The sequence below is a fragment of the Triplophysa dalaica genome, chromosome 15 (genome assembly GCF_015846415.1).
Source record: "Triplophysa dalaica isolate WHDGS20190420 chromosome 15, ASM1584641v1, whole genome shotgun sequence".
Classification (NCBI taxonomy): Eukaryota; Metazoa; Chordata; class Actinopteri; order Cypriniformes; family Nemacheilidae; genus Triplophysa; species Triplophysa dalaica.
Genome location: NC_079556.1, coordinates 4046255 through 4063606, shown reverse-complemented (window position 1 = coordinate 4063606; position 17352 = coordinate 4046255). Strand labels below are relative to the sequence as shown.

Here is a 17352-nt window from a genome sequence, read left to right as displayed (position 1 = left end):
CTACCATGAATCAAAGTCTTTTTATTGTCTATTTAAACTTTTTTTCCTCATTTGCTGGTGCATTCATTTGCGTTAGTGTTTTTCTTTAAATGGATACCAATGTTTTAACCGTATTGTTTGTCACCTATTGTTTCATTCTTAGCATTATGTAATTTATGCTGTTTTTCTTTTCATGGATAACAATGTTTTAACTATTGCTTGTTGCCCGCTCCTATTGTTCCATTCTTAGCATTATGTCGTTGTAACAATATTTTATGATTATTAACTATAAGATGTATACTGCACATTACTGATTTGATGTTAACCTGGAAAATTCCTTTAATTGGAGTGGGTATCCAAAGATCTGTTCTCCAAAGGTCCTCTGCTCCGGTTTCACATACATTAATGCTAAATTAACTCTTTTCCTCAGGCAGAGAGAAAATGGGACCACACAGATGCTGTTTCATGACATTTTGAGGTTCTGCTGAGATGTCGAGGTTTAAGCAGAGCTATAGATTTAGGAGGAAAGGCAGTCACGGAGGACATTTTAATCTGCTAATGGAAAATCACATTTTTTCCTCCCCAATTTGCCTCTTCTGTAGTCCAATATTAAGGATCCTCGGTTGCAGGACAGCCTCAGATGGAGCCACTATTCTTACGGCTGTCCGGATGGTAAAAGCCACCATTCGAGTTGAAGATTACCTATGAATCTTTTTACCAGGGATTATCTTCACTTGTCCTTATTTAGCCTTTTTACACTGAAACCTGTTATTCCATCAGGTCAGGTGGGTGTGAATTCTCCAGAGGGAAATCCAGAGTTGCTCTAAATGTTGTTACAGATGTCAGATGACTTTATATGGGGTGACCGTGAAAGACAGTTGTGTAATCCAGCCATTCACAATTATCCAGGTAAATAAAGCACTGCATACCTCACCTCTGTGATATTTTTTACACACTTTTCACTACCTCAATTTAATTAATTAATAAAAAAAAAACGCACAGTATATTATATATTAAATGTCCGGGCTTCAAAATCAACTACTTTTCTCTTTCCATCTTTTGTCTTGTAATATAATACTGAACGTGATGATAGATGCTGCGACCACAAAACCCTTTCTGCCGGGGTAGTTCGAGCAATGGTATCATTCTTGGACGACAGGGAAAATAGATGAAAAAGAAATAATAAATAAGAGATAAAGAAAGGAGAAATATAAAGAAGTCTAGCGAGAGCGTACAGAAGCGTGCATGACCAAAGAACAATAAATATTGTGGGCATGTGTGCAGTTCCTTTGCATTCTCTGGCTGCAGTGGGAAATGAGTTCATTTAATACTGTGAAATTCCATTAGAGGAGAACATGACGATTTTGTACGGAAAGGACGCCGTTCGCAGGTCCTCTAGGACATTCATAATTCCCCCTTAAGACGAATTCTGATGAAAAGGCCTACCGATATTTATTCAGACATTTAATCTCTGTAATCGCAAGAACTGGCTTTACTGTTGCTTTGGAAACGCACCGAGAGGGAGTGACCTTATTGTGTGTGTTGTGGGCATGCGTGTGTTCACCTCCTGTGGAAGTGTAAAGTTCAAACTCATATGGCAGAAAAACAAACAGAAGGGTAGTGAACACAGTGTGAGCAGTTCAACACCTTTTCGAGACTGTTAAACGGGATACTGTTTCAGATTATGGGGTGTTTTTGTTCTTTTATTATCCATTTATTACTTTGTTTTGGCAACTGAAGGGACTTTTTATGGGCTATAGTATCAGTTCTGAATCATATACAATGGCCTCAAGCATTTTCCAAGCTAGTCCACCACATAAATCTATGAATATTAAACATATAGATATACATACGTGTAAGATTTGATTAGACGACAATCCAATATCATTAAAAATGAAATACTTATTTGTGTTATCTATTAAATAATGATCTGTCAATTTAATCACAGATTTTTTTGAATAATGCACTTTGATTATGCTGTATATCTGCCCAACATATCTTATTGTACCCCACAGCAACATATCTATAAATTTACTATTTATAGACATGTAGCTAGGGAAATCATTTCTTCCAAACTCCAAGTAAAATATGTTGTTTATTACAGTATTTTCATGTATTTGCAAAAAAAAGTGAAACAGGACAAACTGGTCCAAATAACAAAAAAGATGCTATGTTTGTAAAGAAAACAACTTAATATTCTTCTTTAAACAACACAATACTAATATTTTTATGTGTGGCATCAGTTTGAAAATGTATATTTGATGGAATTAGCCCGTTTTTTTCGCAACTTTCATACGTGTTTGCCTTTTTTTTTACATCGCAGTTGGGTGACTTTGTCATTCCTGAGGTTTGATTCTGTTGAAATTCAACCAACACTGGACTGGAATTTACATTTAGGCATTTGGCATACGCTTTTATCCAAAGCGACTTACATTGCTTTATCCTATACATTTTACATAGGTATTTGCAATCCCCTGGGATCGAACCCACAACCTTGCATTTTTAACGCAATGCTCTTAACACTGAGCTACATGAAAGCTACACAAGGAAATTTACACAATACATAAAGAAATGTTGATAAATGTTCAAACTGGAGTAGTCTTCAATTTTTTGTCTTCTGTTCATGACCATCATGTTGCAGGTGCTGGTCTTGTTTGGCCTGGCTCTTCTCATCCCTTCATTGATCGCGTGGTGTAATTAAAGAAGAGCTTGCTTATGCAAAGCTTGTAAATGCAGCACACAATCATTAATTAGGCTCAGATGAAACACATTGTCTGAGTGTTGCTCCTGAGATTTGTCCAGCGATAACAAAAGTGCAGTTAGTCTTGAGGCGAGTCAAAGCACTCTTAGTTAACTGCCACTCTGCCTTGCAAGGATCAATACTAATCTTACTGATTCAGGCTAAGCCCAGACCGTTTCAATAAACAGACGGCGAAGAATTGTGCCCTGCTTCAAAAACATGCCAACGGTGTCTTACGTAAGAGTATTTGTGGTCTCTGGAGGGTAAAGCACTTTTCCACCGGTTTACCAATTGCAAATATTGTTTGAATTAACCTCCGGATGTATACACTGTTTTTATGAGAAGGCTTTGAGCGGTGACATAGAAAAAAAAAAGATGTTTGTTTGTGTTGTGTTTGCTGTCCAGAAAACTGGAGATCTGAAGCTTTAAAAAAAGAAGTTAAAGAATCATTTGAGTTTTTACTTGAAAATCCAATATAGAGTCATTTTATTTTCAATAAATGGTTAGTTTATCAAAGAAATTTATGTTATGTCCTTATGTATTTACCTTCTTGTTATTTCAAACCCTTTCTTTTCTTCTATAGACTGTTTCAGTGGCGACAACAGAATCAAGCCTTATGTGGCCTAAACTTAACTAACGATAAATAAGAAAAATAAACAATAAAAAGTTAATAAAAAACACTATTCCTTTAATATAAAATATTTAAGATATAGCAAAACACAGACTGGAAGTTAACTTTGGGCCTGGCACGTTCGTCCAATAAAAGCATAGAGAGAACAGTAAAAAAATACGCTCTTTATATAAATGAAGCGATTCAAAATAGGAAATACAACATCTACATTTACATTTAGTCATTTAGCAGACGCTTTTATCCAAAGAAACTTACAGGTGGGGTAAGCAATGGAAGCAATTGGGACAGCATGAGTACAACAAAAGCATAAGTGCAATCAAAATAGAAGACTGGTCTCATATAACCTAACACAGTATACAGAACCATTCATTCATTCATTTAAAAAAAAAAAAAATTAGAAGAAGAGTAGAAAATAGAGTCAGAACAGATCAGTCAGATGTTGACAGATTCAGACGTTTCTTAAAGATGGCTACAGAATCTGCGGATTTTATGGTAGCGGGCAGATCATTCTACATAGGTGGAACAGATCCGGAGAAGGTGTGCGAGAGAGATTTTTTTTACCTTTTTGGGATGGCACCAAAAGACGATGTTCGTTTGCAGATCATAGGGATCTGGCGGGTGCATATGTCTCCATTAGCGAGTGAAGATAAGGTGGTGCCGAACCAGTGGTGTTCTTGTAGGCCAGGAGCAGAGAATTGAATTTGATGCGAGCGACTATAGGGAGCCAATGTGGCTTAATGAATAGAGGAGGGCCGTGTGCTCTCTTCGGTTCATTAAAGATAACTCTTACCGCAGCATTCTGGATCATCTGTAGAGGTTTGATTGTGCAAGCTGGAAATCCACCCAGTAGCGCATTGCAGTAGTCCAGTCTGGACTGGACCAGAGCCTGTACTAGGACTTGCGTAGCATGCTCTGATAGGAAGGGTCTAATTTTCCTAATATTGTAAAGGAAGCTACAGGACCGGGCGATGCTGGCAACTTGATCTGTGAAGTTGAGCTGATCATCGATCACCAGTCCCAGGTTTCTTCCCTTTCTGGAAGATGTGATGGTTGATGAGCGCAGTTGAATGGAGAGGTTGTGGTGAATCTTTGTATCGGCCGGGATTACAAGCAGTTCTGTTTTTGAAAGGTTCAGCTGCAGGTGATGGCCATTCATCCAGAGCGAGATGTCGGCTAGGCAAGCTGAGATGCATGCAGAAACAGTCGGATCGTCTGGGTGAAAAGAAAGGTAGAGTTGTGTATCATCCGCATAGCAGTGATAGGAAAAGCCATGTTTCCTAATGACAGAGCCTAGGGATGTCATGTATACGGAGAATAGCAACGGACCAAGCACTGAGCCCTGAGGCACACCTGTGTCGAGATGTTGGGACTCAGACACCTCCCCTCTTTTAAGATACTCTAAATGACCTACCTGAGAGGTAAGACCTGAACCATTGTAGCCCCATTCCGGAGACCCCCATGGCCTTGAGGGTGGACAGGAGGATGTGATGGTAAACGGTGTCAAAGGCGGCAGATAGATCCAGTAGGATGAGAACAGATGAGCTCTTTCCAGTCTCAGGGCTTCAATGATAGAGAGCAGCGCAGTTTCATTAGAATGACCGCTCTTGAAACCAGACTGGTTGCTGTCTAGGAGGTTTTTCTGGGAGAGAAAGGATGAGAGCTGGTTACATTATTCTTTAAGAAGACAACCATTTTCAGTAAGGATGCCTGGAGGCTGAGTAAAACATCTTGATTTTTTTTGGTAGTAAACTATCCATTTAAGTAAATGATTTCAGAATTGTCCTTCCGCAGATTAAAAAATCATCCACTGTGTACTGTTTATTTTCTCTCTGTTGATCTGTTTTGGTCTGGGAATTCTGTCATGCACAGCACATTTAGAAACTTTCTTCATTGTGTGAGTGGCCTGGTCTGTTATTACTCACGCCAGCTTTGTCATTACAACTCCTCCAAAGCACAGATACGTGTTAATCCGCTGGGAAGTCTGTAGTGATTCGAGTCCCGCCAATATCTCTCTGGGACGATTTGAGCTGAATGATGATTCACACCTTTCTGAAAGCTCTCACACAACAGCTTTATTCCAGCACTAAGAAATAACCGTTTGAAGAAAATGCATGAAGTGTAGTATATGGTTGTCTTGGGTGTCATGACACATTTAGATTCTCAGATGTTTTTAGCGGTGTTACTTAATGAGGATATGAGGGATGAGGAATCGCTCCGTCACTGTGTGAAGTCACATATTTGTGGGAATAGAGTACCGCAGAGATTACATTTTTTGTAGTCCACTCCCAGAAGTTAGCGCTGCATTGGTTCCCTCGACCAAAAGCCTGTGGATTTTCCCAATAGACTTTTGGAAGAGCGCACAAATAAACGGTGATTTAACAATGGTTTATGATATTGAAATGTTTTGCCTATTAAAATAATATTTACAGATTAACATAACATTTGCTATTTTTGAAGCATGAATACAATCGGCAGAGGTAAAAAGCTAAAATGATGTTATAAACAAACTATACTAAGGTCGCTCATCATCACCACCAACAAGCCTCCGACAACTTTTTCAAACTTTATTAAAAATGTGTTCTATGGTAAGTAATTGTTCTGTGAATTAATCTCCATCCACTTTTTTAGAGATTTGTGTTCATGATGCATTATTTGTGAGATTTTGTGTGATAATATTTAATGTCCCAGCCAAAGGATGTATTCACTTTTAGCGACTTGTTAGCAACTGCTGTTTTTGAGACACGATAAAGCTTTAAAAAAATCATGAGCGGGTTAAAACTGGTGTGTTTTATGGCATAGAATAAAATGTAATATATATTTAAAGGTTTTGCTAATCATAGACCTTATTTTAGGTATTTAACCAAAAACCTATTCGAAAAACCCATCAAGTTTGGGGCGACGGAACCGGAAATGCTAACATGCTAATTCGCAAAACTGGGATTTTGCTTACATAAATACAGAATCTCTGTTGAACTCAACTGAGAAAACATAGAAAATAGGGATAGAGTAAACAAACACACTTTACAAAATGCTTGTATGAATCAAGAACTTTTGTGTTCTGAACAGTTTGTTTTTCTGGGAAAATGTGGAGTGATTATTATTCCACTAAGCATTCCCAAAAGCTTTTTAAAAATGTTTGTTTTTCTAAGCCATTTGAGTATATCTTGGCAAACTAAATGGAAGGGAGTGATGATGAAGTGTGGAAAATGATCCCTCATTGATCTCTGTCTCACTGGGCTTTATTGCTCCGTAGAGTCGAATGAGACGGAAAAGACAATGACTTTTATTTACTTTGTAACCTAAAGTGTGTGACTGCTTTTCTGTTTGACAGTTTTACATTGATTAACTAATGGCCTTCATTTTTATTAGAAACCCATTAGAAACTAGATTCAATTCAGCTTTATTCATCAAACTTTACAACTTACAATTCATCAAACTTCATACACCCCCCATCAAGCATCAGATTTTTTATTGCGTATATATTTGTGTTTATCTTGTATTAACACGATTCTTAACCAAAATATTATATCGGACATGCCGATATGTTCTAAAACAGTCCATTGAATATGTTTCTTTTTAAGAAGACCAGTCATTATAGATATAAGACTGAATCTAGAACAATGAATGTGAAATCTTAGGATTCACCTGAACTTTCTAAGCATTCTAGTTCCCATTCATGTGTGAAGCTATCTTCACTTCAGCAGTTTGAATGATGCTTTTAATTTGTCATCTTCGTTGTTGTCGTTTTGAAAAATGATGTCTTTTGTGTGGAATTTAAAATGATGAAAGCAGTTGTTGTGCAACACATCTCACTTATCATTTGTGGCACAGAGCAGCTGTCATCAGGTATTCTTGTTGCATAGCATTTTTATGTATTATTGATGTGGATATTCCTGCCCGTATACACAAAGGCCAAGATACAGTGACACATTATACCTGTGCGCGAGTAGAAGAGTAGTCAATATGGTGCTGTTCTTCTGTTGACATGAAGACCTACAGTAGATTAATTTCTCAATCAATATATAGGACTTCACTTAATAATATGTGCCATTAAAACATAAGAGTTCTCAGAATACTAATTCATAACAATGGACACAGAAGAAAAGTCATAGAAAGCTTTCATGTCTCACTCTTAACTTTATTTGATTAGGCTTCCTTTCTTTCTTTTGTGATTTCATCATTTCTTGCTTTTGTACTTTTGTGCTTATGGTCTTTCTTTTACTATTTTGCTTTGGCAATATTTCTTTGGCTCTTTTTTTCTTCCATTTTTCTTTAGTTTATTCTATATAGTAAATTTTTCACACTTTTTCATTATTTTACTCTTTTGCACTTGCTTTCCTTTGCTCTTTCTCTTTTTAACTTTTTCCGTTTCATCCTCTTATTTTTACTCACTTATTATTCATTTTGCTCTTTTTCTTCCTCTGTATCTTTATCTCTTCCCTTCTCTCGCTAATTCATTTTCTTTCCTTCTTTCCTTCTTTTGTTCTTTCTTTCCCTCTTTCTTTCTATCGTTCACTTTTTGTTTTGCTCTTCCTTTCCCTTTGCTCTTTGTTTCGCTTCTTCTTTCGGTCTTTCTTTTGTTCTTTATTTCTTTTGCCCTTACTTTCTTTCATTTGCTCTTTCGCTTTTTTTCTACTTTTTTTTCTCTTGCTCTTTCTCCCTTTTTTGGTTCTATGCAATTTCTTTTCTGGTCTCTCTCATTTTTATTGACTGTCAAAGGTCTTGGCTTTATTGGTGAACTGGCAGCTGGATGCGTTTACACTATGTGTGTATGTGTGTTTGACCTCTGTTACAGTTTATCATCAGTCTACGGAGGAGATAAGGGGTCTCTGGGGAGAGCTGGCCTGTAGCACTGCCTTTCTGACAGCTCCATACTCGCGTAGACCCGTGGCCTCAGTGAAACACATGCTTTGTCATCATTACTGTACGCATTAAACTAACAAATCAAGAGTTAACACATGCTTATGAATTGAACTTGCATTTTGGATGGAAACTCCATAATTTTAAGCACATATTTTCATTTGTCATATAAAAACTTTGACTGCATGGAGTTGTGAACAGCATGGATTAAAGATTAAAATGCATGGACCCTGGACCCTTACACACACCACCCTACCACCTCGACTGTTCAAATAACTTTACAAATGAACAATACCGCCCCATTGTTAGCACTGCAGCTGCTTAACTTGAGTCAATAGAAAGTGCTGTTTACTCAACGTCTGTATGTCATATCCTACAGGGCCATTAATGAGCTTTTACTGTTTCTCTTTGCTAAAAATATCATAAGCTTTTAACTCATTTTCATTCATTAAATAGTTTTTTCACATTGTTTTAATTTCAGACTAAATCATGAATCTTATGGGGGGATATGCCTTTTCTAGGTCTAAAGCCAAGGATTTTTTTTGGAAATCACGCCAAGCGTTCCCCTTTTGTATAAAAACATTTCTATTTCGCAAAGATTTTCTGTTTCCTCTGAGCAATTAGGAACTCTCACTGTTGTTATGAAGGCCTTCTCTTCGTGCATTTTTATTTCATGGAGTATTTCAGTGCTAAATGCTCTTGTGATTAAAACATGATTGTGCTGTTAGCTGCTGGCGGGGTCGAGGCAGGCACCACTCTTAAGTCATAATCGTGACGCGGTGGACGGGAAAAACAGCCCGACCTGCTTTCGTGTGGGCAGCTCTTTCTCTGTTGATCTACTCAGCGTCATTTATTTTGTACTGGAGGTTGTGAGTATGGGATGTGCTTTTAAAGCTCTTTGAATAGAAAAAGGTTTATTGGTCCAAATGTCAGAGTAACATTATGTTCGTTGGCATATTGCAAGCTGCTGTCAAACTTCATGGGATAAAAGGTTTACGAATAGGAATCGGAATGTCATTGAGAATGCTTCCCCATATACAGTAATACAACACAATATCAAGCAAATGCCTGTGCCCGCACAAAACAGATTAAATCAATGTCAATTACAAAAGATGGCCTGCAATTATAAAATGACTATGTGGGATCGACTTACAATTAAATGGATTGTGAAATAGTTTTGGACAGACTTTTGCTGGCCTGACTCTGCTCTTCTATTTAAAGCTAGCTTGACATAGATAAGTTCTTCTTGGCTCGAAAATAAACGATCATGTTGAGGAACGAGCCAATGAAGACTTTAAAAGATGGCAGTGTAATCACAGTAATTAGAGTGGATGTGGGAGGCAAACACACTCAGAAGTCGAGACGAGAGACGCACAACGGAACCAAACGGAGAGGTGTACACTATGTTCCTTTCATTTTGAAATTTTCTCGTCTATTACCTCATTCTGTTTCTCAGAAATGGTTCCGACTAAAGGTCAAAGCAAGACGTCCAAGCTTGAGATGAGATGGAGAAGTTTTCTCTCGCAGACGTTCAGGAGGAAGTCGATGGAGTCAGATAACGGATTCGGAGGGACGAGAGAGTAACCAAAGCAAGATAATCTCCATAGAATCAGCTCTGGGAAATTTAATGGAAGTTGGAGCGGTCCGGGAACAGGACGTGTCGAGTGTAATGCACTCATGATGTCAGGGCGAGTAATGAGGCAACCAGACATAAATGAAATGAAGCAATGATAATGTCTGAATTCCCAGAAAATGGGAGATGCACACTCTTCTTTTGAAAGAAAAGGCCATGGAAAGAGCGAGGGAGAGAAAGACTTTCTGCAAACCACATGTTGGAATCTATATGAGAGGAGGACTGACTCAGGGTGAGATAGGAGCGGAATGCTTGTGGAGGATGAATGTTTCTTGGGATGATGAGTAACAGCTGGGTTTGTAAGTGTGGAATGGAAGTCAACATCTCATGCACCCCTCCAAAAACCTTCACCTCACCAGCTAACAAATGAAGAACCCAACCTGAAAGTATTCAAAGAATAAAGCAAATTTACTTTGATGTCAGGAATTAAAGAATGTTTTTTATGTTTTGTGATGTGAATGTCTACACTATAATATTAGTTTTTAATTACTGTTGTATAATCTCGGAGCATCCTATAGTTATCATATATAGAAAGGTTTAAGGGTAGTGGATAGAACATACCAGTAGGTCAGAATAAAAACAATAGAAGTCTATGGGAAGTCCCCACAAAGAATTATTGACAATTTGTAAGAATTATTTATGTATTTTAACTCGATGATGTATTGATGAATGTTTTTCTTACAGGTCCAAAGAATCAAACCGAGTTAAGTCAATCAGACATTCTGTATTGTATAATTAAACACATGTATCCTGCACATGCAGATCTACTGTTTCTCCACCAAAGCTTCAATAGGAAGAGTTTGAGCAGATGCTCACAGAAGGTTGATCACAGTGAGAGAAAGCGAGAAAGAGATGTGTGATATGAAGATCTTGCATGATGAATGTGGAAATCTCAGAGGAAATGTCAGTGGATGCTCCAGTGACTCGGTATGTTATCTCTCTTTCTTTTCACTCTGTTTTTCTATCTCTCTCTTTGTTTCGATCTGTCCAATTGTCTTCTCCCACCCCATTTCTCCTTTTCCTTCATGCCATTTTGCTTTTTCTGTCTTACACACACACAACAGACCCCTGCACAATGTTATACACAGAAAGCCAGACACACAGCTTCACACTCTTACAGACCTTCCTCTTGTAATTAATATTACACAACGGTGATGTTTTCACCTCTTCCCACTTTTTTTAACACTTAGGCCAGCTGTTATGCATTTGCTAAACTTATCCTTTTTTAACATCATGCTTTTACTACAAAGCTTGCGTTGCTAGTCCTAGATTTCCTTTGGACACCCGACTTAAATGTGTGTGAGTGAGCGAGCGAGAGAGAGAGAGAAATTTGTCTCAACTCAAATAAAAACAAGCAGACAGCATTATAAATAAAATTGCTATTAAACAGTAGCAGGAAAAGACCAAGTTAAAAGCAAAACCCTGGAGGTGACGACTCCATCAGAGCGAAAATAAACAGAATATGAGAACAGAAGTGTCAGTCTTTCACTGCATGCTCTCTTTTCAGCTTGTGTCATCAGTTGCAACACAGGAAGCTTGAGAGTGAGAGTGTGTCAGTCAATATGTTGTTTACTTAGTCAATCTAAGTAAATCTGCTCTGAGCTCATACCTGCAGGCGCTGCATTGATCCACTTGACCCAGGCAGCTTCCAGGTTTAATTGAAAAAGAACGGCTGAGACCTTTATGAATTAACTGAAGAAATCAATAACTGTAGAATGCCATCCTGTAAACTCTTTCTGTACATGATGGTGGTACCTTACAAAATCAGTCATCGGGCAGGCTGCTTGTAGCTCTTGTGAGGGTAAACAGTTTTTTTTGCGACGTGCAGGTGTACTGTATTGTTCTACAGTATGTACTCAGCATTGTTAGTCATTGCAAATTCAGACATCTGTTCCCTTTTGTTTGATGTCAGGGAATCCTATAATGCGTGCATTATCAGCTGCAATCTGACAGCCATATTGAATGACAACAGGTGGCTGATATCACACTGTAATGTTTTAGTATAGACTCCCTTGAGGGAAGACTCTCATTATATATAACGCTTTACAAGTTATCTCTTTAATGGCTCAAATTTAGACCGCATTTGTTGAAATGTTATCTTAAATGAGATTTGAGTGCTTCTGGGTGTGTATAATGAATCATGTATATATTTCATCATACATCTCCTTTATTATTTTAAATCATGACAAGTATTTGTGCATGTGTTGAGAGTGACAGACTGTGGGAGATGTTCCAGAAGTCTGCATTGCTTAAGTTTTCTAATAGTGTAGTGGATAAATGGTCGTCATGAAATTTGCATAATCTCAAGGAACAGGTAGCCCTTGAGAAAGTCACATAGCGCTTTTGAGAAGAAAACTAGAATATAATCTTAGACACAATCTCAACATGTTATAAAGATCTATTGAAGGAATCCCTTTACTGCAACATTCTAACTTTGGCTTTGAATTCTTACTCGGCGCCTTACACTTATCATCCGGCTTTGGATGCAACATGGAGTGGTTCGATCCATTCAGCACCGAGACGCGCTCAATATTCTGTAGGATCTATGATGGATCATTTGGGCTACAAATCAATGACATGGTCAACGCCTATCGATCGCAGTGTTAGTTTGTGAAGCGTGTAGATTTCACTCACGTCGCTTAAAAGAAGAAAACTATCTGGAAAATAGCTTTATACTCTTTCAGGGCTGTTTTGAAATGCGCAACGCTGAACCCTCGGTCGATTACAGTGCCTTGCGCAAGAGTTGATGAGCGCGTAAAAGTTCAGCACCAAGGACAGCTGCCGCGTAAAGCCAACAGAAAGAGCTTTTTGCGCTTTTTGATGTCAAACTACATGCATTACGTCCCATTCACACAGTATTTCTTTTGGCGATATGTCTTTAGAATATATGTTTGTCAACAATTTTAAGAAAATATGATCCTGTTCTATAAGCGAACACTTTAAATCGCCATTTATACACGCTTCGTTTGGTACATTAAATATTGTAGAGTATATCGTGTCAAACAGGAACTATTTTGTTTATGTTGAAGTGTTCTCTTTCAAATTTTACTACACCTTTAAATGGCGCGAGGCTCGCGGTAGGAGGAAGGCGGGGCGCGCGTGTGAAAATCTCGTGATCGCCCATCAGACTCACTGAGCGCACCGCTCTCCGTAACTGCACTCGAGCACGGAACGAGGAAAGTGTGGCGGGTATAAAAAATACCGCCAAAAAGCTATATTTTAAGTGACGTGGACCAAATAAAACCCTGTTTGGAATGTAATGAGGATTATTACGCGTTGGAATATTTTTTTACGAAAACTGAGGTTAGTCTGTTTCTTTTTTGGGCACAGAATCAATGACACGTCGCCTGGGTGTTATAAGTTCATCGCAGACTTCGATTACTTGCGCTTAGTTGACTTATATTTACGTTGCTTTTGGTCTTATTGTAGATCGTTTTACTTTTATTTATGTGACGTTGATACGTTGACATTGTTTCGCGGATAAGCGTGGTATAAATATTAAAAACACTGTATTATCGAGTGCCCTTTAGAAAGAATGCATGTGTTACACACGCTGTCATGCTCTAAAAATACGTTTAGCCTATTTGTTTTTCTTAAAGGCTTTTCGACATTCACAAACTAGGATACACCTCTATGTGGATAAAGTGGGAAATTCCAGTCATAGTTGGCAACACGTAGATCGACGTCTTGAAGGAAAATAGTTAAAATTATTAGGCTATGTATTCGCTGCTTGAATATTAGTAAGGGCTATTTGGTTTATGTTATATGTAAATTAGACAATATATGCCCATGTTTTGGTTGTATGCACGAAGAAAAAAAACAATTTAGCCACAGGAGACCTGTGTTTTTCTTAATCTGTAAAAGTAGCTTTGAATAATAAATAAGAGTTCTCAGGTGTCTGTAGAGTCCATGCAGGGGGCATCATGTTCAAATGCCTCTCAAGAAAAACACCACGCATGCCCACTGCAGCTTCATCCTTCAGTGTATCCTATTTGACTGCACCTAGACATAGGCTGGTCAAACGAATAAAACTGCAGGTCCGGTATTCTCTTAATTTATATCATTTTTAGATCAAAATATCGTATAAATAACCTTATTTTACTTGGTTACATTAATTTTATTCTCTTACCACATGTAGTGTAGTTGGCATAAATTTAAGGACAGTTTTTAATTTTATGTTTTAATCAATTCCTTGTCTAAAGCCCAATATTTTTTATCTTCTAAATTATCACACATAAATAATTGTGACGTTTGCTAATCCAAAACATTTTTAGAAAGGATTTTTGGCACGTTTCATCACTTCCTAGGCATATTCAGGTCTTTTGTCTTCCTTTTGTTGAAGCGATCAAGTGTGCAGCACATTATTAGAATATTTTAATTCACTCTCATCAATTTGTAGTGGGTAATTTTAGATCTTCCAGAATTTAATGGACTTGGTAATACTCCGCAATCACACAAAGGCGTTTATTCAGCACACCCTCACACATTCCTTTTAAATATATGCTATTCAATGCTTAGATCTTTCGAGTAAATTTTACGTTTTGGTTGAAATTATACACACTGTATTTGTATCTTAATGTTGTTTAGCAAATTTGTAAAGAAGCACATAGACACTACGTTAATATTAAATCGGGCAAATCATATTTTTTATAGCGCGGCCTTTCTTTCATTCTTCCATCAAGGAATTATTTCACTAATGCTTACAGAATAAAAAAATCTACGCATTATTGTGTATCAAAATAATAAATCACACATTTTTCGACCGCGCTTAATTTTTGCCCTTAATTATATATTATATAAAATATATATTTTGCGTGTGCTGTGTGTGACCTCGTTTAAAATATTATGCAATGTGCTCTAACGAAAACTTAAATTATTATATTGTAGTGTGTGATACATGTGAATTTTATCTGCACGACATAAATTCCATGTGTTAGGTAATATATTTGCGCATAAGACAAATGATGATTTTGCCTTTTTATATAAAGTTTCTTTATATTATTTTTATTTGACATTTTAAGGCATTTATAGATCGTTCAATTCTGATATTTGAAACTGCTGCAATATAGTCAGATATTCTTAGACAAAAAGGCCCAGTCATTTTTAACCCGTATTAACGAATTTTTACTTAAACATGGTCATTATTTTAATAAGGGCCTTTTTTATTATCTAGCCTATATCTTACGGTCTAACACATACAATTGTTTAATAATAAATACCTTTTAAATAAATATAGTGTCGTTTTAAAACACCTTATGTCATCGTTTGGGAGCATCTGTGTGTTTGTATCGTTTTTTTTCTCACGCTTACTGTCCTATAATATCATTTTACATATCAAGCCAAGACAGCCAAAATATCATAATATAGGTATTTTGTCCTGAAAATAAACGAGAATTTAAATGAATCAAAATTGCATATTTCTTTTACTTATTTTTGAATAAATTATATTAAAGTATTTTTGTAAAAAAACATTGCCTCTTTAGGAAAAAATGGTCTGAATAGGATATTTATTGCATTTTATAACGAATATCGTTTTGGTCGCTTTTAAAGATTATTGCCCAAAATCCCCTTCTTTGTGTGTCGCAGAAAAAAATGTTTCCTGTTGGCGTTGTATAATCTTCGGTCTCAAAAACACTCCTCGAATGTGTGCTGCCTTCCCAGTACGCCGCAGTGTGACGTGATTTTTCTGTCTTGATCAGAACCCCACATCAAACAGACAGTCCGCACCCATGTTACAGTGATACATGCTGTGAAATAATAATACAAATCCTGTGGTAATGATTATGAGGGAGTATAGTGAATACCATTAGAAGTATATTGTGTTTAGATGGCATAGTGATGTAATGTTGTAAATAACTGCTGCAGAGCTGGTTTGCCCCAGAGTTGCTGGTGGTACCCGTGCCCACTCTGGGTAACAGAGGGGTAGCTGGCTGAGGCCAGGTAGAAGCCTCACGCCTCTCTCTCACCGGCTGGCAGCCCAGGAGGAGAGTGGCGAGCGGACGCTGATGTCATCCATTTTGGCCCAGCTTTCCTCGCCCCCACACCTTCACCACGCAGAAACTCGACGGCAACCGTGTCACGCGCACAGCCGAGCTCTGCGTTACGCCTCTCAAACGGCGTGCGCCTCCTCTCAAAGCCCCCATGATATCATCGGGGCGCACTGGAGGACATTTTGTTGCAGCTTTTCTGGTGTAATGGCAGACCATAATTGAGGCACCTGTGGTAAAACCCAGCTTTGTGTGTCTGATGAATGGCTGGGCCTGCTATCATTACCGTCCCTCCCCGCCCCCTTTTACCATTCCACCTCCCTCTCCTATTTGCTGCCTTTTTAAAATGGATTCAAATGCAAGAGCTTTATTTTGTGATGTTGTGTGTCGTTCCCAGTGGGGTGTGTCAATCATGCATCAATGAGGACAATGATGTGCTGAGTTTAGCCTTTTTACCTCTCCTCCCTTTCGCCAGCCCTTGCTTGACAAAAAAAGAAAAAGCACACATGCATATTTTGAGGTGTGGGCGCGAGCCAACGTGGAGTATCTGTTACAAGCACCCAGTCTTTGGCTCTTTTCCCTCTTCAGCTGCGGCAGGTAGAGCAGGCATCTGCCTTTGACGGCATGCATTGTGTTTCGGCTTGGCTGAATCGCGTGGGCTGGTAGCACTATTGTCCTGATGTACCCGCTGCCTACGCTTCTGGCAAAGACACGGGCAATATTAGATGTCTATTGGGTTACAGGGTGCATGTTGCCATGTAATTGGAGCCTATTCATTTATGCACATAGATGACACATGTTAAGAGGAGCCGGAGCTGCATTTTGCTTTCACAAAATTCTTACTAATCTGTGTTGGTTGAGGGCCAATCATGAGCTCAGCATGCGAGTCTTCTGTCATATTTATTGTGGGATATTTTGGTTGGGCATTTAGCAGTTTGTGTTTCTTAAATAATCTTTTTATTGGGATAGCCTTTTATTTCACAAAACACTGCATTGTCTTTTTTCTTTTATGCTCTACTGATACATGAATCCAACCAAAGCTATTATACAAATTAAATACACACACATTTTGCCTTTTGTTGTAATGTTGTCTTTATGTATTCGTTCTATTTCGGATTTGTTTGTTTTTCAAAATGAATAGCGACGCCATAAATAATTATGTAATATTTTCTAAGAAGCAGGATTTGTAAGGAATGGCATCCTTGGCTGGTAAGATGCTGGTAATGTGGATTATATCTCATGGAAATGTGTAGATATGCATATCATTCTATTTATGCATTGTGCATCCCGCAGAATGCCTTTTAATTTTCCACATCATCAGATAAACGCAGGCTCTGTGCAAGTGACTGATAGCTGGAGCTGCCATGAGAATAATACTGGTAATTTACACACTAGATGACCGATAACACTTGAAGAATCTTATGGGTAAAAAGCCTGAAAAACCAGAAACTTTTAATTGGTCTTTATCAAGTGTTATCTTACAATTGATCTATGAGTGATGTGAAATACTTTTTTAATTATT

The 17352-nt window shown here is 37.9% G+C and overlaps 1 protein-coding gene across 20 annotated transcripts in view; it reads left to right on the top strand.

Annotated features, from left to right (window-relative positions):
- The first annotated feature begins 12990 nt into the window (after positions 1-12990).
- The window catches only part of nrxn3a (neurexin 3a), a 224413-nt gene continuing 220051 nt past the window's right edge, over positions 12991-17352 (top strand). For all 20 annotated transcript variants that reach the window (XR_008909167.1, XR_008909166.1, XR_008909165.1 and 17 more), the window contains exon 1: positions 12991-13146. The gene's annotated coding sequence lies outside the window, so the exon portion shown is untranslated. The remainder of the gene's footprint in view (positions 13147-17352) is intronic.